Raw genomic sequence first — 22,419 nt, forward strand, 5'->3', positions numbered from 1 at the left:
TGTAAATCTTTTGCAAAGAAACATTCAGATGAGGTCCAAACCTGCTACTTGGCACAAGCAACCAGCCTGGGGCAGAGATTGTACAGATCCAGTGGATTTCTGAAAAGCATAAGAACTGCAAAAAGTAGAGGTAAAGAATCAGTCTGTGGTACTCCTCTTTTCAGTCAGTCTTGTAGGAATACACTAATACGGTACTAATTAGTGTCGGGATCATCATCCTTTATAGAACATAAGAGGTGGGGGGGGTTTAGTATGGCAGAAAACTAGAGCGTGGAGCAGTTTTCCTTTATTTTGGGGTGTTACGTTCACCCAGTTTCCTTTCCAGGTCTATCTCCTTGGGCAAGCCAGACCATCACCAATTACGGTGCAGTGAGGAGCCAGCTTAGCCCGTTGGCAACACAGCCCAACCTGGCCAGCTTTCCCAGAGTCCCAGTACCACCAAATCTCAGCTGAGCAGAGGGACCAAGCCCTCAGCTTACTCCTCTCTACCTCAAAGCTTCCCTCATGAAGAGAAAACCATCGAGAGATCCCAGGAGACAACAACCAGCAGCATTTCAGAGGCTGAGATTCCCCACAGAGAGGAGGTTGCAGTCAATATTTATACTTAGGCAAAAGAAATGGACCTACCTTGCCAGCCATAGAGGTAGAAATGACAGTACCATCACATGCAGGACAGCAAGGGAAAGCGCTCCTACAGGTGAGGAGCTACCTGGCTCTTCCATGGCCTCGCGTTCACCAGCAAGGCTCTTACATCGAGAAAAGGGTTCTTCCTGAAAGCAGATAAGGCAGAAGACTGAATGAGTCACAGGAAGAGGCATCTCCCAACACAATCCAGTCTTTAGCACCCGATGTAGGCTCTCAGGGGTCACACTTGTCCATCTCACAGTGAGGGCAAGAACCTTTTGTTTGTTTGGCCGGTTTTGTTTTTCATCCAAATGTCCTTTTGAAAAAGATTCAGTTCTACTGAAGCTGAAGTTATTTGTCAGTTGCCATTAGGAAATTATGAAGTGACATGACATCATCTTGTCTCAAGTTTTCCATTAAGAATTTCATTTCAGAATTGTGAAATTGTAGTTGTGATTCTGTCATACTGCTTTGGTGGGGTTTTTTTTCATTTTATGACAAATCCACTATAACTTATAATACATGTTATTATGACTGACAAGTTCTACCATGACAGAATGCATGACACACCAGGCTTCTTATTTATTTTTAAACTATCAGGGACAGCAGATACCAAAAACTTCTTCTCTAAAACAAAACATCTCCTGTTTGTTCCAATGAAGCAAGTTGACACATAGATCAAAGTGTTGCCTACGTGAAAACTGTCAAACCATTTCATTGCAAACTAGATGGGAAGCACTTTGAAACACAGGAAAAAATCTGATGTTTCATTCAGCAAGCCAAATCCCAGCCATCTTTAATGCAAGTAAGAAAAACATCAGTGTGATTTGCTTAACAGGTTGTCATAGTATACCATTATCAGTGAAATCTGTTCCTCACTATTAACATGGTGTCACAAAATGATGGTAAAACAAGACAAAGATAAAAGTAAATGTAAAGTGTCAGAGTGCCAAAGTGAAAATTCTTCTGGTCTATTTTAAGGACATGTTTTCACCTGGAAAGTTAAGATATTTGAGAACGGCAGCACATTTGCTGCCCTGGCCCTGTCCACAAAGCATTGTGGCCGGTGGGATAACACAGGGTGCCCACCCCAGCCGTCGGCTGCTGAAGCCTGCCAGGGCACAGCAGAGATGTTGTGTCACATTAGGAAATCTCTACCATCTCCAGCATAAAATCTTCTCACCCTCTGACCTGTCTGCTTTTGAATCTTAAAAAAAAAAATACACCAAATAAACTATGGAAAAGCATCTGGTGAGGACCACATCCCGGACCACAGGCAGGACAGAAGAATATAGGTTGTAGAAACCGATTCAAATGGCTAAGGACTGTGTAAATGAGTAAAGCATGCACTTAGGAATTACAATAAAAAACAGGTCAAGTTATATATTGCTGTAGAGCTTGCAAAGAACCTAAATAATAACAAAAAAATTTAAGTCAAATTAGTAATAAGTCAATGACCAGGAGAAGAGTTCCTCCATTATTCAGCAAAGCTGTTACCAGCTGTCATTGCAGAGGGTAATGCTTCATTACTAAAAATGATGGATTCATTTGTATAGATATTTCAATTGTTACTTGTGACAAAGGTAAGAATTCAGATTACAAGGGGGAAGCAATAGTCCGGAAGATATTTATATAAATTACATGTTTTCAAATCAGCTGGGTCTGCTGAGATTCACTGCCAGGTACTTAGAAGTGGTGGAGGCAATCTGAGGGTTGTTAGCGCTTATCTTTGAAAACTCAGGGACTGTGGCAAGTCCCAGAAGAGCAGAGAACAGCAAACATAGCAGGGAATTACAGGCCAGTCAGCTTAACTTCAATTCCCAGAAAAAATACTGCAACAAATCATCAAACAAACACTTTCTAAGCGCCTAAAAGATAACAAGGCAGTGAGGAACAGCCAATATGGATTTGTCAAGAACAAATATCAAGCCAATCTCATATTTTTCTATGACAGGGCAGCAAGACTCACGGGGGGAGAGAGAGGCGCGGTCGCTGTTGTATACGACAACCTCAGCAAGGCCTTTGGCATCGTTTTACATGACATTGTCTTAAGCAAGCTGCAGAAGTACGATTAGGTGAAATTGTTAAGGTGGTAATGCACAAGGTGGAAAACAGAAAGCAGCTTTCAATGACTTATCGTCAAACTGGAGGAACATACCTGTATGCACTGGGTGAGGATTTGTCCTGGGTCACTATTATCACTGTCTGACCTGGGCGAAACAGTAAGTTTGGAGACAACATCAGCTGGGGCAGCGGTGCAAGCAAATGGGAGACAATGGGCACTTGGACCAGTCTTGACAAACGAGGGAAGCGCTCCGCAGAAGCAGCAGGCTGTGGTCAACAAGGACCTGTGCAGAAACTTACGGTTAGGTAGGAAAGACCCAGCACGTGGCCATCAGCCAAGGACCATCCTGAGCCAAACCGGGGCCAACGGTGAGGAAAGCAGGGTAGGGCAAGCCACGGGGCAGTGGTGAGGCTTTCGGGCACCTGCAGCCTGCCCGCCGGGGCACTGCCATCTGGGAACGAGGTGGATGGACTGGGAAACCAAGAAGGGGCAACTGTGAGGAAAGATGAAGGAGCTGGGATTCAGTTTACAGAAGAGAAGTTGTAGACGGAAATTAGGATAAATCCTCATGTTAGAGTGCCGCAGCCTCAGAGAGGGACACGGACAGATCGTCCTCCGTATCTGCTATGGATAAAGTGAGAATGAACATGTTTGAATTGCAGGAATGCACATTTAGGGTCAGCGTCAAAAGAAACTGTTGAATTTGAGGGGTAGCAAAGCACCAGAACCGACTGTCCAGAAAGCATAACAAACATCCATCCCCAAAGTTTTGAGGAAAGGTCAGGCAAACAAACATGGAGGATGATATCAATTAAAACACCCCACTCGGAGGGGTGGGTGGGCAGGTGGAGCCATCCTGAACTCCTCTTCCCAGCACCCAGCTGCCTGCCTGGCTGCCCAGCGAGATGCACACTGTACACTGCACATCAGGAGGATGCTCTTTGTCTTTTTCTTTTTTATTATTCTTTATCTGTTTTTATTTCTCTTCAAGGAAAAAAAAAATCTTGTAAGGAAGCACTACACTCATCACTATTAGTGACTCATGAAAATACTACCTCTATGAACAGAACGATTAATTCTCCATGATGTACTCTGCCATATGGAGAGATTCATTCTAGTGTCTAATGAAGATGGTACTAAACGGAAAATAAAATACGCTTCCGTAACAGCCACAATAATCTGAGTCCATTTAAAAAGAAAAATAGAACATTGACATTTTCCACCACCACCCCCCTCCCAAAAAAAAAAAAAAAAAAAAATCTTTGGGCCAATAATGAGGCACTTGTCATTTTCATGCAGAGCCGAAGCTGCCAATTTTCTCTTCACATTGATTTCTCTAAAATATCACCTACAGATTATGCCCTCAGAGGAACAAAAAGGATGTTGATACAACATAGGAGCCAGGAGCACTTACACAACTGGTTTAGCCAAGGGGAGAGTGCATGAATCACCCCTCAGCGGAAAATTAAAAGGAGCAGAGAAAGGGGAGGGGAGGAAATTGGGATCCTCCTGCTCCTCCGGACAACAGCAGGATCCAGCCAGCCCTGAACAAACACAGATGCGCAGTTTCCCTAATGGCACAGCGCTGTAAATCCTCAGGATCAAAGGCATAAACCAATCACCCACTTGTGTCAGGCCAGGAATAAATTCCCCCCATGAGAAAATATTAATCAGCTGGCCAGCTGCACTAAGTGCTGCACTCAGACACCACCTCCGAAAACAGCACCGCCAGGAACAGCATGCAAAACTAAACTGAATTAATGCTCTTTTTTTTTTTGACACCCCAGTCTGTAGGCTCTTACAAGGTGCAATTCCCAGGACGGAGTATTTTGCCTGTGTTCAGGGACTTCATGGTACATCCCCTTCTCACCCCAGACCCCACACCAACTCTATTTCCTTAAAATAAGATTTTCCCTAAGCCAGGGCTCCCAGAGAGGTGCTGGTAAAGCAGAGATGATGCCCTCCTGAGCCTGTAGGCAATCCTTAAATAAAAAGCCCAAGAAATTTGAACTACCTTTTCATTTCATCTCTTTTGTCCCAAAACAAAGACAGAGCCACAGCAGTAGGGCACAGCCTGGAGCAAGCACAAAAAAAGGATCGATTTATTTTGGCCCTGTGTATGAGTGTGAAAAATATTGGGGCCTTGTCAACGCTTTACCTTCTGCTGATGACCCCCAGGGAGCTGCATGCCCTGGGAAACAAGGGCCATATCTTTATATTGCATTGCCCAAGGTCCCCAGATTTCTTATCTGCATCAGGAGAACCCCCCTCATCCATGACCTTGGGACAAGTATAACCCTGAAAACAAGACTTTACCTGAGTAACTGCTAACACAGAGCAAGTACTTGGGGTTTCTCCAGATTTCCACCATCAGTGTGCTGCGTCTGACCTGAAGTCCAACAGTAAGCCTACGTTTTTGGCCCAAATCTCTACTTTCTTCCATTTAATTTATACCTCTTTTCCCTACCTTTCCATCCTAGCAGGGTCGGAGCGACTCCCAGCTTTGCATTCAGTGAGTCACTAATTCCAGGCATGTGCGGTTGATTTTCTCTTCCCATGCTAAAAACACTCTGGTTTCTGCTCTCAGCCACCCTGTCACAAATCTCAAACAACTGACCTGACTTCCCTGCTGTAATGTCTAGGCTACAACAGCAGAGATAAGGCTGCAATCTGGCTCTACAAATGCAAACCAGATGTAAAATGCAACCTCGAGGGCAAGGCAGTGAAGAATTCAGATTGGCAGCATTTTATCCCCACTTAGCACAGGTGTAAATGGCTCCATATGGAGCAAGGCAGAGGAGACTCAAACCCAAAGAAGATTACTCAGCTGCTGAGGTTTATCGCCATTCCCCCGTAGCTTACCAAGCTCCTCCTATAACGATCACCTAGAGCTTGTGCTGGGTAGAATTTAGGCTCCTGTTGGCTGCATTGCATATTAATAATTTAACTACATGGGACAATATATCAGATATATTTAAAATAGTACAATCTTGTCATGCTTTTTATGGTATTTTAAAATTGATGGCCCCTGGTTTAAACACAAGGAAAATCTGAAATAGAGTTAACACCTAACATATTTTGCCATTACATCCATTTTTAATTACCAAGAACACCGGGCCACGTTTGCAATATTTTTAACAGAGTTTTACGTGTCGTCACAAGTACCTAAATTATTGATGTGCAACACATTTTATTAAGCATAGCATTTCATGAGAACCATGTTTTGGGGATATAATTTTACTAGAATTAAGCTGCTAAGGCAAAAGGAGGAGCCTCCAGAAGCAATTCCTGAAAAGGGAGGGAGGTGGGTGAGAGCAAGACTGGTTTTGCACTTCTCTTGGTGTTTTGGAGGGTGAGGACCAAAAGACCCCAGCTCCTTTTCTATGGGAAGGAGAGGAGATGGGAGAGCAGACATCATTCTGTTTTTTTCCCTTGATGCCAAAGAGAGGTCTCCAAAAGGGCACTAGGTGCTTCCTCTCATTGAGAAAGGGACCGAGGAAGGGATTTTCCTCCTTGAAGTGCAATGGTTCCCAAAAGCTATACCCGGAGCAGGTAAAGCTCTGCATCCATGGAGCATTACAAAGCCTAACACCTGCCCTTTCACCCTACACACCTTTGGCCTCCCAGTCCTCCAGCAAGATTGATCAGTGCTATACCAAATTTAGACGTGGGAAGCCAAGACACACGGACACCAACTGAGAAGCCTCAGATGGTGCAGGGAGCCAGAAGCAGAATCAATGAGGGCATCCCCAAACCACTCAGAAGAACCACACAAAAAGTGCTAGATCAGCTCTTGGCTCCTTTCCTCCTTCCAGTTATGTACCTACATAGAAACTTCTGGCCAAACATAACCTGAAGATCACAACAGACAGAAGAAGGACATGAGGAAGGAGCTGAGGACATGAGGACTGAAGCCAGGTAGAGTAGCTGAGGCTCAGACCCAGCTGGACAGTCCCATCTTGGTGACTCGGGATCACTTCAGCACAACATCCTTGACAAAAGTCGCAAGAGGCACCGATGCCACTCTTCCACACTGGCTTTTCCCTGATGGTTTTTTTTGTATTACTGAATGGACTGGCTCTGCTGGGCACAGTTATTTTTCCTCCACAACTAAAGTTTGAACAAGCTGCCCTAGGGAGTAATTTTGGAAGCAGCTGCAATGTTTATTATCAGTGCAGGCAGGTTTTTATTCCTTTAACAGCAATCTATCATGCCCCATTTGATTAGTTGCTATTTCTCACTGTTTGCCCTCAGAAGGACTGGAAACCTTTCTTTTCTGTCCTGGAACTGGAGAAAACATGGCAGTTTCAGCTCTCGATACCAGGGACCACAGCAGCCCCCCCAAGCTCCATCCCCTGCCGACCCACTGAGAGGCACCGCGACTCTCCGGAGCCATTGGTTTGCACTGATAACGGAGAGGTCTTTTTATTCCCTCCCTCCCAGGGGTGGGTTGATTCATATAAAAGTGTTTCAAATCAGCAAGCATCACTGGCCTCAATCCTATTTCTGTTCGTACTTTTGAGTGACTCTTGAGCAGAAAGGTTCATTCTCATTGGTGGGAAATAATTAAATCATGAACTGCAATAAAAGTTAGCCTTTACATTCAATTCACTGCTTCATCTGTATACATTTAAGCAAATACAGATACCTGCATTCGTTCAGAGTCTGAATTTTTCCAATTTTTTGCCATTTTAAACAACACTAAGTGATACTTTTACTATTTACTAAATGATATTTTATTTTTCACTTGTGTCAAACCGTATTTGGACAACAACTGGAACTGAATGAAAATGCACAAATCAGCATTTCAAATAGCTTTCTACCAATTACAAGTTCTTCATGTGTGCTAGGTAATAAAAATATTTTTATTAAAACACGCTTTGCATTTAAATCTGATTTACTAAGCAAAAGAAGATTTATATGCGGTCAATAAAATTGAACTGATTGTTTCCAATACCTGGGGCCAAAATCTTCAAGATGTTAGAGCTAATAGGTATTATCTTCTTGCTCCTGATTTTTATTCAGAGGTTGCAGAAGGAAAACCGCTTTCCTGGACTGTTTTTTGGTTTTGTTTTTACCAAATTTGAATTAATTTTTTTTTGAGCTTTACCACTGGATAAAACTGCTATAAAAAAATTATTCTTTCTGTAACTCCTGAAAACACCTGCTTTTAAAGTCGAGGCAGCCCTTCAGCAAGGCTCACTGCAGGTGTTCAGCCAGATTACATCTACCCTTTCAGTGGTTTGATGCGTCAGAAAACTTCAGCAGTAAACGTGTTGCTTTAGCATTTTCATTTAATGTAAGTTATTTAAACGTATTAAATTAAGATCTTTATATAGATGGTCAGAATTTCACAATTAATTTTCTAGTTTAAAAAACCTGATGACTTTAAAGTCATCTATTTTTATCTGCCATACCTATAAAGATTCCTTTGTAGGCAGAACATAAATCAGGGCTCCCAGGAAAAGAAGATTAACACCCACAGCTGGATGTAGTGAGTGTTCATCCACCGCATCAGCCAGGGCAGCCCCACCTAGGCCAGCAGAGAGAGCACATAGGTGCAAAAGCTCCTGAAACTTTAACGTATGAAAATTAAAGATACAGTTCCTCACCCCGCAGAGTACAACACTGCCTTGATCCCTGCACACCTTGTTTCTCCTGCAACCCACAGGGGTGAGAAGACGAGGGCGGATGGATGCTGAGGACCAGGCAGCCCCTTACACGCAGCCAGCAGCGAGCTTGGATGGCGATCCTGCTTTTTGCACTTTAAAGGTGACAAAAAGTCTTATATCTTTCCAAGTTGTGGGTGGAGGTTGGAGAGGCTTCATTTTCATTGCAGCAGGACCACCCTGTGCTTGCCCATTGCTGGATCCCTGTTTCTGGAGCATGTAGCCCAGAGGCCACAAGCAGGGGAAGACCACATGTGCCTGTACAGCTACAGATGCTCCCAGGGTCACAGTCCTGTGCTTTGAAAGCTAAACAAAAGAAGTCATAGCACCTCTCGGGCACGACAAGGAGCAAGAGCTTTGCTTTCCTCCAAAGAAACAACACTTGTTGGTGCATTATTGCAGCCTTGAACCAGGAGAAATGACAAATCACTAACGTTTTCTGCAAAATCCCAGGTTTTTCTCCAGAGATCTCCAGCCAGCTGAACCACACACTAGAATCCAATTTTCCAGAGTGGTGGAAGCCAATGGACAGCCCATTCAGACAGCAAGCCCTGTTCTGCACCCCACTTTTGTTATTACACCAGTCTCTTGCTACCTTTAAGCGACAACGTTAAATTCCGATTGCCTTTTTGCCAGATCATTGAGATCTACCAGAAAAATAATTTGCACCCCCATCAAGGTATTTCAACTGCTACAAAAAAGTAGCTGTCCTGGTTTCAGCTGGGATAGAGATAATTTGCTTCCTAGTAGCTGGTACAGTGCTGTGTTTTGGATTTAGTGTGAGAATAATGTTGGTAACACGCTGATGTTTTAATTGTTGCGGAGCAGTGCTTACACTAAGTTAAGGACTTTCCAGGTTCTCATGCTGCCCTGCCAGCGAGGAGGCTGGGGGTGCACAAGCAGCTGGGAGGGGACACAGCCGGGACAGCTGACCCCAACTGCCCAAAGGGACATTCCATACTGTATGACGTCATGCTGAACAATAAGACTGGGAGGAACTGGCCGGGGGGTGGCGGCCCACTGCTCGGGGACTGGCTGGGCATCGGTCAGCGGGTGGCGAGCAATTGCATTGTGCATCACTTGTTTTGTATATTCTTTTATCATTAGTATTATTTTTCTCTTCCTTTTCTGTCCTATTAAACTGTCCTTATCTCAACCCACGAGTTTTACCTTTCTTCTGATTCTCTCCCCCATCCCACCGCGGGGGAGCGAGCGAGCGGCTGTGTGGTGTTCAGCTGCCTGCCGAGTTAAACCACAACAGTAGCAAACAAGTTTCATTGAACGAAGAAGTCTTCCTTCAGACCTTGTTCCAGAAGTCACTCAAAGTATATGCCTGTGCACAGTACTGGAGATGTGAAGGGTGACTTCAGGAATCAATGCTGATATTGTCTCCAAAGAGAAAATGAAGCAGACAGGACAGCAAATTGATTTGGACATGAGTAATTACTTAACTTATTAGTGTCCTTGTCTGTAACACCAACAAGAACAGATGGCAGGGAGCTCAGGAGAAGCCTACAGGCAGGACAGCCACAGCATGCACATCCCGGGTCCCGAGCAGCCTGGGACCACTTGGACCCCCAAAGGGCCCTTCTAATTTAAATTTGTTGGTGATCCTGTCTGTGCACATCCCTCCTTGCAAGTGCAATCCAGTACCTGAGATGTGCCGAGCAGCAGTTTCTTCCAAAGGGAAAAACAGGTTAAGTTGGGAAAAGGATGAAAAATACAAGATGCATAACAGAGGGGACGGTATTTCAGAGTCACACTACGAGCAGGTAGACGCAGGCAGATGCAGGCAGTAGATGTGAAATACACAGATGTGGGGGAGCAGTCTCCCAGTCAGTGCTCTTTCTTTTTCATGTGATTGTATTTATAGAAAGCCCATGTACCCACACATACAAAACCACGCCATTCTGCAGTTTTGGCAGCCCCCTGTGGTGATGCACCACTGTTAATGTCACCCAGTTTGGGGACCAGTTTTGCCTAGAGATAAAAATTAATTTATGATGAGTTTAGTGTCCCCTCCCCTACAGCTTATTCAGCCCCTGTGCCCACACCAGCGAGAGGAACCCTTTGGGCTTTGTGCCCGGATAGGGAAAAAGCTCCAGTACCATCAACACAGCTTGCACGTTGTACTCTTCTCACCAGAGCTCAGTAGTGCTGAACTTCCTCGTGAAAAGCATGCTCCACTGAACGTTAGGGGACACTGGGGCTCTGCAGCCCGGTGGCCACGCTCCAGACACATCACCTCACTGATGGCACAAAGACAGTGCATCCATCCCCAGCACCACCTCCAAGGGGTGCTAATGGTGCAGGGAGAATGAGAGATCACCCAAGTCAATTCATGCAGGTAGAAGAGAAACAACAGAAAAACAACTCAACACACAGGGTACATCTTCAAAGTGTTGGCCAGGAGGCATAGAGTCATTTGGTGGGAAATGTAGGCCAGCCCCCACATGAGGGACATACATTTTTCATGACCTTCCCCATCCTTGATATTTCTAACCCTCAAACATATGTAAAGAGGGGTTTCCCCTCCTCTTCTCCCACCAGCTGCAGCTTGGCCCTGCTGTACACAGGAGCAGCTCAGGGTGGGTGGAGAAGGAGAGGAGTCACTGAGTCGTCCCTCGCTTCCTTAGAGGCCAAGCTTGACCCTAGAAAACAAGTAGGAAGAATCTGAGTCCTCCTTGAGATAGAAAAAGCAGAAATAATACACCCCATGAAGCAACAAAGCACTGTTTGGAAATGAACAAGTGAGCAACAAGAGGAAGAATTTATCTTAAAAGATGCTCTCTCATTTTAATCCATCAAACAGGGAACTCACCTTCTGCCCCCAGCCTTGGAGACTGCCTATCTTGGGCAGACAATGCAGAAAACATCAATAAGTGGGTGTTCCCAATTGTTGTTTTTTCCTCTCAAGTATTTACCACCCCTTTCTGTGCAGATGGAAGGTGAGATGTAGGAAGCCTCAGGATAAAGAAATGAAAACAAGGAAACCCCCAGTCCTGTTGGAAGAACAGTAGAGTTCATTTTTTGATGAGGATTACACCAAAGGAAGCAGGGCAGCAAACTAATAACGTTTATACCAGCCTGTTAGATATAGGAAGAGTTTCACATAATACGCACCATTATCTCTGCTCAGTCTATGTTTCACAGCTGCCAACACCTCTCATGCTCTAGCTGCCCTGTTTTAACACTCATATCCCTTGCTAAATTTTAGAGAGCATCAGCTGAAAATGCCGCAATCCCTTTACGCAGCTGGAAGTCAAGAGCCAGCGTTGCCTATTGCCACCACCGGCTTATGCTGACGATGGCCGTGGCAGAGCAGCCCAGCTCAGCACAGAGCTCCAGGTCTCCATCTGCCTCCCCAAATCGAGGTGAGGGTCAGGGCTGGCTGAGGAAGGGCTACTCCCCGGTGGGTTTTCACAAGGGAGTTTGCTCAGGTTCCCATCTCCAATACAAAAGAGCAGCTGCCAGAGAAAAGCGCATAAGTACACATGGCTTTTTTTCTCCAACTCCAAAGATTAAATAATGGATTGCGGAGCATTTTCTATCTTCTGAACTTGCCCACATTCACCGCCTTCAGAGTAAGGACAGCATCCCCAACTATCCCACTTCAGCAGCAAGGCCATAAATGAACAAGTCCTCAACCCCTTCGTAGAGGATGAGCTGCAGCTGAGGTCCCACCCTGCTCCGTACCATATAAACACCCAGTGATCTCACAGCGTGAGCCCCATCTATGACAAGTCTCACGCAGGTATCAAATCTGTCTCGTACAAGTGCTACCAAACCACAATTTATGGGCTCTTCCAGGCTGTGAAAGATTCATCCTGGGGACATATAGTTAAGAGCTGCTCCCCCTGCAGCTGTGACTGAGGCCAGTTTCTGGAGAAAACATTTATTAAAGGAAGCACTGATCTTTCTGAAGCTTGCAGGATAAGCTGTCCCCATTTCTGGGCAGGGTAGTGAGATCTCCTTTGCATCTGAGCAGCAAATAAAGGCTTTGATTGCTGCTCCCTAAAGGGACACCTCCCATTAACCGACTGTACATCTGAACCACTGCTACATTTTGATAATATGAGTACAACAGCCCCCCATACATCCAAACACAAGGTTTTTGCATGCAGAGTCATTTCAGCAACCCTCCCCAGAGCTCTAACTCCTAGACCTATTTCCCCACTCCCCCACATACACGTGATGATATGCATGAGCAGCATTTAACTCCTTTGGCAGAAACAGAGAGGTATGTTTGCCTCCTTTGTATGGGCCACGTGCAAATAACTTACACGCACGTCCAAGACAGCTGCAGCGGCATTTTGGTCTCTGCTCCTGGCCCTATTCACACAACAATGGGAAGCACAGTGTAAGGCAGCTCTCTCCTGTAGCGTGGGGTAAGGAACAGATGTGGAACCTCTGCAGCACATAAAGGACGAAATTTCAATCACTTCAGCTTGAGATCAAAAGCAAAAAGATAGTGTTTCCATGCCTTGCTGCCAGCTCGGGGCTAAAGCCACAACTTTGATGCTGAAGCTCCCTCTGCATGAGGGTCCTGGGCTAAAACTGAGCTCTGGCTTCAAAACGCCCCGTGGCTGGGGGCAACCCAGGCACAACTCATCCCCATCCCCTGCTGCTTCCCACGCCGGCTACAGCTCATCCCTCCCTTGGTGCTGGACACCAGCAAAAGGTGTCAGTGAGGTGAGATTTTTGTTGGTTTGTGGGTGGTTTGTTTTTTGTTTTTTTTTTTTTAAACCACCAAAACCAAGCAAGTGGCAGGGAGTAGGTGACACAGAAAAGCTTAAATCAGTAATGCCAACAAATACTTCATATCAGCCAATATGCTGAGTGACAACAGCCCTTTCACAGATCCTGATCTCTTAATTGCCAGCTGCTCTGCACCAGCAGCGTTCAGACTTTTCTCAGCATGCCCAGGAGCTCGTATTTAGGCACCAAAGGAAATTTGCCATGAGAAATCTGCAAGAAACCCAGGACTTGAAACCACGCCAGGGTCACGACAGACACAGAAGTAGCATCCGTAGAAGATATGGAGCCAGAATACCAAGTCCCTGCGCACCCCGCTCAATGAAGCTTTCACCAGGCTACAGGGCATTATACAAGAAAAATATTACTCTTATTTGCTGTATAAACAGATTGCAGTTGTGTTCGTTACACGGACTTGCATCTCTATTCAGCCATAGCACATTAAATGCAAATAAAAGAGGAATAAGTTAAGTTGCAGTTAGCTGCTCAGCACATTGTAGGGAAGCTTGCGACGATTAGGGGCTCGCAGAAGCATTTCCCAGGAAAGGTGCCAAAGCTCCCTAACAGCCCTCGGTGCAAATTGCTAACTGCTTCTGCAAAGCTCGCAGGGCTTTTCCTTCTTTCTCTTTGTTTTTGGAGCTGTGAACAGAAGTCATGTGAGTAATTACTTCCCACATTAGCAAACATGCCACAGAGCCAGTGTTGTCCACTGTTGTCTTTTTTTTTTCTTATTTATAGCTGACAAATTAAACAAGGAACACAGAATATTAGCTATTAGCACTAGCCCTTTACAACATGCTGAACAAAGCTGTTTTGCAACATTTCCAGCAGCAGAGAAACATGGCTTTTTAAGATACAACATCCTGAGAAGCTAGCAGAGTAACGCCCAGAAGCATGAAGGTCCATCGTGCAGCAGACCTGGAGGAAGGGGGTCTGAGATACGGATGAATCTCTGGCACAATGGCACAAAAGCTTATAAACTGGTGTTGGGGCATCCATAGCAAGTGACTGTGAACCCAGTGGTCCTCAGCTACTTTTAACAGCGAGGCAAAAAGTTGGGCAGTCTGAGGCAATTCTGGCCTTTGCTGCTATCCATACCAGGTCTCATTAAGGTTGGGAAATATTTTGGGCTGATAACGATGGAGGTAGAAGCTGGATGCCAAAGATGTTCCTAATGTGACTGCTATAGAGAGCTTTGCCACCCGTGCAGGAGGGTATCCTTCCTTCCACGAGGCCCATGGGGCAGTGCCAGCTCTCACCAGCTAACAGATAACACCCTCAGCTGCCCGAACATTTCCAGTTCAGCAGTATTTGAAAACAGAACAGAAAAAAAAAAAAAAAGGACTTGCAAATGCATCTGCATCTTTTCTCTGTATTTTGTGCTCGCTCTGTCCTGCAGTTATTTTTAATTATAATTCACTCCAAAAATAATTTCTGAGACATTTATCTGCTGCACACTGCTATGATTACCCAGCCTGTGCTTTGTTGCAGAGCAGCAGCAGCTGGCCCTGGAGCAGATCAGCGCTGCTCTGTCTGGCTCCATCTGTGGGGCCAGATACCCGCCAGCCCCATGCTGGTCAGACTCCTTTTAAATACAATTATTCAAAGGAAACTTTGGCTTTGCAACAAATCTCACTGCAGCACAGAGGCAATAAGAGGATCCAGCAACAGAGGCAAAGGGCGCACATTATTCCTTGTTATTTCATTTGTAGTTCAAGGATATGCATATTTGTCAGAAGCCTTTTCCCCCTGCCCTCTTCTCCTGCCAGCTCTTTTATCACCAGCCTATAACCCCTCGCACTGATGGAAAGCCAATCTGAGCTGGGAAACCATCCACAAGGCCAGCAGTCTCGGAGCCTCGTGGCTTGTTCAAAGCCACGCTGGCAGATGGCACCTCCCCACGTGCCAAGGAAGACCCCACACTTTGCCACCACCCCTCTCCTCCACATCCCTATGAAATAGGAAAAGAAACTCTCCCACAGTTTACTAGCAGGGCACCCGGCCCAGGAATGGACCTGCTCAGCTGCTCACGCAGGGACAGGGTGGCTGAGGCCCCCGCTTCCCTCCCACGGCTGGGTCAGCTCTGTCTGAGAACGAAGAGAGAGCTCAGATAAAAATATAAAAGCATCAGCATTTTTAGACTCAGGAGCACCCTCCACTTTTGGACTTCAACTTCTCAGCTCTGAGAGAATAAGAATACTGCAGTGCTCCATAATTATTTTTTTATCTTAATTTTCCAGATTAATATAGAATCAAAGAGATTCGCTTTCAAATGCTAATTTTCTTTTTTTTTTTTTTTTTTTTTTTGGAAAGTACAATCCTCTGAGCTGGCTGGCTCTGACTGTTTGAAGGCTTTGTTTTAAAATTACACTTCCCTTCATATAGATTTTAATAGCTACAATATTTCCATGGCTTAGGTGAGCCAAGAGCAAAGATGACCCCAAAGACCTGTAGCAAACTAACTAAGCTGGGTTTTGCTCTGTGCACCCAAAGAGGCAAGAAATAGCGTGGAACTAAACTCGGGGAATGGAAGGCAGGACGGTGTGTCTGGCAGTGCTAAAAAACGCAAATGCACCAGGGAGGGCATTTTCTGCATAACTCATCTGCCTTTGAGCATCAGCTCAGTAAGAAGAGCTGCATGTAGCTGGGGCCAGCAGTGAAGTCAGCACACTGCAGCAGCCAAAAAAAAAAAAGCAAGTTGTGGCAAAAAGAAATTATTTTAGGTGTCTCGGGCATCCCAACATATTTTTCTATTTTACCCAATAACAAAGGAATAACTTGGAAGGGTGACCAAAGACCTTTCTACATGGCAGCACCCTCAGCACACAATTCACACATCCAACAATATTCTTAGGTTTAAATTTTCCCTCACGCTGCTTAAACCCTTGCAGAGGCACCTTTTGGTACTGTGGTACCATCTGCTCTACCCAAAGAAAGATGGTGGAAAACTAAAATTGCACAAACTGCTACAGATGGAGGGTGGCCCATGGGTGGGAGCTGAGTCCTGGCTGTGGGGAACTGGGCTCAGCTGTTTAGTTTGCTACAGATTGTCTGTGCAACCTTCACCAAATCATTTAATTTTCCTTTGCCCCCATACACTGTGAAGTGTAAATAATTACACTTTCCTACCTACTATGGACTTTGTGAGCATGAAGACACAAAACCGGTGAGGAAATCACATATTCTAGCACTCAGAGATGATCTTAGAGCCACAGACCCTACTAAATATCTTCAAAAAAGCCACAAGCTGTGCTAAGACCTCTCATCAGCAAACGAGTGGGTTCGGCAATGATCAATCCCAACTCCCAGAAAAACATACAGAGATGCTGTTCCCTGCAATTAAAAAATAGTGATAGCGGTTGTCAGTGAGCTACCAAAAAAACCCCAGAGTGTTTAGAGTCATTTTAATGTTGCTTATGCAAAGACACACAAATGGCTTAAAGAACAAGCTGTGTAAAGCCAATAAGCCAACTCTTCTCCCCTTTTCTTGGTAAGTGCTATGCTTCATAAAATTAGTTACGCTCAAAAAGCCTCATCTCTTTGCTTGCCCTTTGTGTGTTCACTCCAGATACATTTTACTGCACAGTAAAGTGCAGCAAGTCCTTTTTTGCTAGGCTTGCAGTCAATGGACAACCAGAAAAAACAAGCAACTATTTTATTTATGTTTTTAATACTGCCCAGTAATTACAAGGAACTGGGTGGTATTGCAGGGAAATCCCACGTTACATCTTTCTTTTACTCTAGAGACTGATGTCATGCGGAGCCTTTTCCTTCCAAGGCCTCTCTGCAAGTCTGACACCGAGCAGGCTGCAGCATGAATCTGTCCCATCAGCAGGCTCAATAAACCGGTGGCTTCTGTCTCTGTTTGCAGTGGGAAGAGCACCAGAGGGGTGTTTGGGGTTAGCGTACCATTGTGCACCCCCTCCTGCTGCCAGGCAGAGGGAGGGGAAGGCATTTATTACCTGTGCATGTCCCACAGATAAAAGCAAACATGGACCCCAGCGCTGCCAACCTGGCAGCGTACACCAGCACCATATTGCTTGGAATGAGAAAGAAGAAATAATTTGTATCTAAAAAGAAATAAGTTCTCTGCTGCTGTTGGTTCAGTAGAAGTCCATTGTACAGAACCTTTAATTACGAGTATGGGACCATCATAAGCCAATTTATTCCCTTTTTTCCTACCTCCCGGTGGAGCTTTATGGGGAAGGCACATTTCTGTAAAGAACCGAGTGCATTTCAGTGACACTTGCCCCATTACATAAAATAATGCACATACGTGCGCACACCCCCTCGCTTTGTACAACCCTGCATGGAGCCCAAAGCCAGCACTACCATCAATTCAGAGATCAAGGATCACTCCTAATGGAGACAGCATAACAGAATTCATTTAATATTCTCCTTGGATTCGAAATAATAATATTGTCAACTAAATAAAAGGCAAGCATTCATTTGTATGTAAAACAGTTGGTTATATCAGGCCTATTTATGTCTGCTCTGCCTTCCAGCTACAAAGATTTATGACTGAACACCCAAGGGACCTTTATATATCTATCCAAATTCATGCATTTTTTTCATTAACCTGTGTACTGGCATCTTGTACAACATGGCATGAAACAATAATATAGATTTTTTTTCTTGCTATTCAGGCAAAGGAAGAAAAAGTTCCTGCCAATAACAGCAATAATAAACTCTTTGAGCTGGTTTGTCATACACAAATATAGATATGTATTTATATGTACATATATGTGTATGTAAATGTATGCACACAGACACATGTTATGGACACATACGTGTCTATACACACACAGAAGGGGCTTCTTGTCCTCCCTCTGCCTGTTCTTTTCCATCTCCCATTTCAATTCTCCCCCAGCCTTCCCACCTTCTTGCAATGCCAGACTTGTTCTTCTTTCAGTATCTCCCTGGTGACAGGACAGAAACAGCTGCAATAAATTACTCAGTGTGCTTTTTCCATTAAATATATTTTAAAGAGTGAAAGTTTGAAAGACAGAAGTGTATTTGTATAGAGTAAGAACAACCACCTTTATAACCCCAGGAAAATTACTGCTGGATGAAAGAGGTGGAAATCCGGAGGATATGGAACAAAAACCAGCTGCTGCTAAGACTAACAGTAAGAAAAAGTTTCTTAGCTTGACCACTTGTTTGCTTTTTCTAAAACATATCAGTTAGGCTGACTATATTACTTGCCTTGTTTATGTTTTTAGCCTAGCAAAGCCGTGCCACCAAAGAGGTTTCACGTCCAAAGTCCTTGGCAATTGGCTGTGCCCTGAGGAGGGGAATGGGCCCCAACTCCATTTCGTATTTGGGGACCCCAGGCACTGCTTGGCCAGAGCATCCTTAGTGCCTCTTGGGGCAGAGGAAGGGAAAGTGAGAAAACAGAGGAATCATCCAGCTCTGGGTGATGGGGGACAGCAGCAGGGCATGCTCTCAGGGCATGTTGGGGAAAACCCCCATGTGCCTTCCCCAAAACAAAGCACCCATCAGTATCAGAAGTCCGGGATCCCCGCTGTGCTCCAGGGCTAACAGACCCACCAGGACACCCTCAACTCACTGCAATTCCACCTTGTCCTGGTTTCGGCTAGGACAGAGTTAATTTTCTTCCTAGTAGCTGGTATAGTGCTGTGTTTTGGATTTAGTAGGAAAAGAATGTTGATAACACACTGATGTTTTTAGTTGTTGCTAAGTAGTGTTTATACTAAGTCAAGGATTTTTCAGCTTCTCGTGCCCAGCCAGCAAGAAGGCTGGAGGGGCACAAGAAGCTGGGAGGGGACACAGCCAGGACAGCTGACCCAAACTGGCCAAAGAGCTATTCCATACCATATGACATCATGCCCAGTATATAAACTGGGGGGAGTTAACTGGGAGGGGGGATCGCGGCTCGGGAACTAACTGGGCATCGGTCAATGAGTGGTGAGCAATTGCATTGTGCACCACTTGCTTTGTATAGTTTAATTCTTTTAGTATTGCTATTGTCATATTATCATTATCATTGTTTTTCATTCCTTTCTGTCCTATTAAACTGTCTTTATCTCAACTCACGAGTTTTTTTCCTGATTCTCTCCCCCATCCCAGGGGTGGGGGGGCAGTGAGCGAGCGGCTGCGTGGTGCTTAGCTGCCGGCTGGGGTTAAACCACGACACACCTCTAGAAAATGCCCCTCTTCTGGCAAAATGCTTATTTGAGGTGCCAGCAGAGCAGCCAGGATCACTGCAGCAGCAAACACCTCCCCAAGCCCCATAACTTCCCTGCTTCATCCTAAACCCGCCTGTCACGAGCAGCCACTGCTGCCCAAGCGATCCCTGCTTCCTGCTGGCACCCCACACAGACACCCCTGAGCCTGAGGCACTGCAGGGGCATTTCTGTCCCCTGTGTGGGATTATTTTGCGATGGAAAGAGCACACTGCCTTCTCCTGCAGGCTGCTGGGGGAACTGAGAACAGTTTTAAGGCAGCAAGGAACATACCGAATCCAGGAGACATCCATAACTCAGATTCTATTGCCTATTGAATTGCATTAAAGTTCAACTTTTCTACTTTCAAAAAAAAAAAACAGACTCCCCAAGAGAGTCTTACTCTTCTTTCTTTTCCACCAGGAACTGCTAATGTTTGTTCTTTGAGGTTTGGGGGGGAGGAGGCAGGCAGGAGGTTGAGGTCTTTTTGGAACAGCAGAGCGTCCAAGTAGCAAGAGCATTCGTATCCCACCCATCCTCAGAGCTAGACTTTCATCTGCCACACATGCACTAAGAGGGCTATTGCTGAAACAGCATTGCCCAATTACTGCCATCCAAACCGGTCCCTCTTCCTTTCCACCAGCAGCCAAGAGGCATTACACCTCACTGTGTGAGCACTGTGCCTTGTCATTTAGGTGACAGGTTTCTTCCCCACCTTCTGCCTCCCACCTCTTCCAAGACATAATTGAGCCCCTTAAGTAAGCAGTAAAACAAATACAGAAGCTGGGTGGAAAAGCTCAAGCATAAATCTTTGGGTTTTTATACTAGAGTTTATTCCCTTGCATCCTTGTATTTTTTATGTTTAATAACACACGCTGAGGCAGAGTAATCAATCTTAAGTGAAAAGACCAGCCTTTCCAGGAGTAGCTATGTCGGCATAGTACTTGCTTCATGCCTGAAAATTTCAGAGTATCTTGAATTTTTTCTAGAAGTGGCTCCTCAGGGTACAATTTCCAGCTAGGCTTCATCCCACACTCCTGCTGCATAGGTGCAAGCTAGCACTACAGCATCTATCCACAGCCTGGTGCCTGCAGGGGAATAAAGATGAGAACCAGCACCGGGATTTGAGAGTACAACAGAGTCAGACAATTAGGATGGGCTACTCGGTTGTTCAGGAAAAGGTCCTTGCGCCCCCATGGAGTCTCCTAGGGCCCTGGCTCCTGTACAGCGATCTGAATCAGGCCCTGACCTGCCATCTGTGCCTTTGAGGAGTCTTCCTAGCATCCACAACTGCCATCAGTTGCTTGCAAGTGCTCAATATGCTGGATATTTTAATGGATCCAAGCAGCTCTCACAGAGCCAGTTCCAGGTTAAAGAGCAGCACGGAAAAATCTCACCTTTATGCTGCCATCAGCCAACCCTCCTCTTCCTATGGAGGAGGTTTTGGTCAAGACCTCATCCAATAAACCACCTCAGGAATGATCAGCAGGACACCGCACTGCCTTTTGAGAGATGCTTGTGTATCTTGAGCTAATGAGACTGTTGCCCAGAAGGTCTGGTAACCCATTTAAGGCGTGAAGATTAAGTACTACATCTTTCCTTGATAGACTTCTTTGCTCTGCAGGCTGTCATAACTCTATTCCCCACCCGTCATGGAATATGATATTTTGTACACTAACTCTTGGAGACTAAATTGGACCTCCAGGGGAAACTTCATCCTCAAATTTAAATATTCATTACATAACAAACCTGCACCTATGCCTATATTTCCCTGGGGTAGGCTGGTGATGTGGCTGACTCAAAGATTTCCTGCTCTGGAAAATACTACCTTGTCAGTAGGACAGCTGTAAAAAAGTCAAAGTTGGAGTCCCTCCAACAGCCACTCACCCCTGCAGGATGTCAAAGTATGCAGCAGTTAAGGATGATAACATACCATCCCTGGAGGGAGCTTTGTTGTCCATCTCAGGATGGCTCCTGACTTGAGGGATCCCTCTCTGCCCAATCTCCCCATCAAGAAGATAGGGCTGCAACTGGGGAGCTTTGCTTTTGTCCCTGCCTCCCTGGTCCTGAGACCATAGGCAAAAAAACACCACATCATCACTATTTCTTGCACTTTGTCCAGTCACTTACTCGGATTACAAGCTATTAAGATCAGAGGTACTCCCTCTCTCTGTAGACAGCCTGACACCAGGGACTCATCTTGTTTGCCACCCCAGGGCAGGCTTTTGCTGAGCTTTGCTGTGACAGGCAGTCACTCCCTAGTAGGCTACATTCGACAAAGTATTAAGCATAGGGAGTGTTCACTCCCGTGAGATTTAATGAGTTGGGAACACAGTTAGCAGCTAGTGAACCATTTCTCACCAGGCATTCATCGCAAAAATGATACCAAGGGTAGCACAATTTCCTACCCATTAAGAGAAGCAAGTCCTGCCGCCTAGAAGACACTCACTGGTGGTGATGGGAGGGAGTCAGCACACAAGGTGCGTGAGAAAGTGTCCATATCCAACAAAACACAAGGTTAGCATTTTACAAGTCACATTTGCAGCCTTCTCAGCTGCTCCTCATGTATAACATACCTCTGAGACTTGATAATAAATGTGCTACACTGTTCTCTGTTGCAGCCTTCCAGGTACGCTGAAAACAGTGATTTTCATGACTAAATGGATGGAAGAGTTGCAGAACATCATGTCAGCTTGCTAAGTGCCTCATCTCAGAGTTACACACACAATTATTCTCTCTACAAAAATCAAAGGCAATCCATCAATTACTGTCTTTTTACCCTACCTGCTTTTCTATTATTTTGTACTTTTAAAGTATTGTATGTATTAACTACACAGAATTTACAGCACACATGTTGATTTTCCATTAATCTTGCTTTAGCTGAGTCTAAAAAAAAGAGTCAAGCCACTTTTTTCTGCCACAAGCCAAGCATGTGCAAGTAGACCACTTGCTGGCCACCGATGGCTAACAAATCTATAAACAAAAGAGGCTTTTGATATTATGTGAGTATATCTGTAGAAAACACTGGAAAGATACATTAGAGACCAGATTTTCAAATGCAGACACATAAGCACTGACATCTGTATATGCCCTTTCGAGGGAAAACAACACTTTGGGTGGG

The 22,419-nt window shown here is 45.1% G+C and overlaps 1 long non-coding RNA gene across 1 annotated transcript in view; it reads right to left on the reverse strand.

The window, feature by feature from the left end:
• Positions 1–633: 633 nt before the first annotated feature.
• Positions 634–22,419, reverse strand: part of LOC127023391 (uncharacterized) — a 29,980-nt gene continuing 8,194 nt past the window's right edge. Inside the window, exons 2-3 of the long non-coding RNA XR_007767436.1 lie at positions 2,783–2,972; positions 634–770 (exon numbers count right to left, since the gene is read on the reverse strand). This is a non-coding gene — a long non-coding RNA (uncharacterized LOC127023391). The remainder of the gene's footprint in view (positions 771–2,782; positions 2,973–22,419) is intronic.

The sequence above is a fragment of the Gymnogyps californianus genome, chromosome 17 (assembly GCF_018139145.2).
Source record: "Gymnogyps californianus isolate 813 chromosome 17, ASM1813914v2, whole genome shotgun sequence".
Lineage (NCBI taxonomy): Eukaryota > Metazoa > Chordata > Aves > Accipitriformes > Cathartidae > Gymnogyps > Gymnogyps californianus.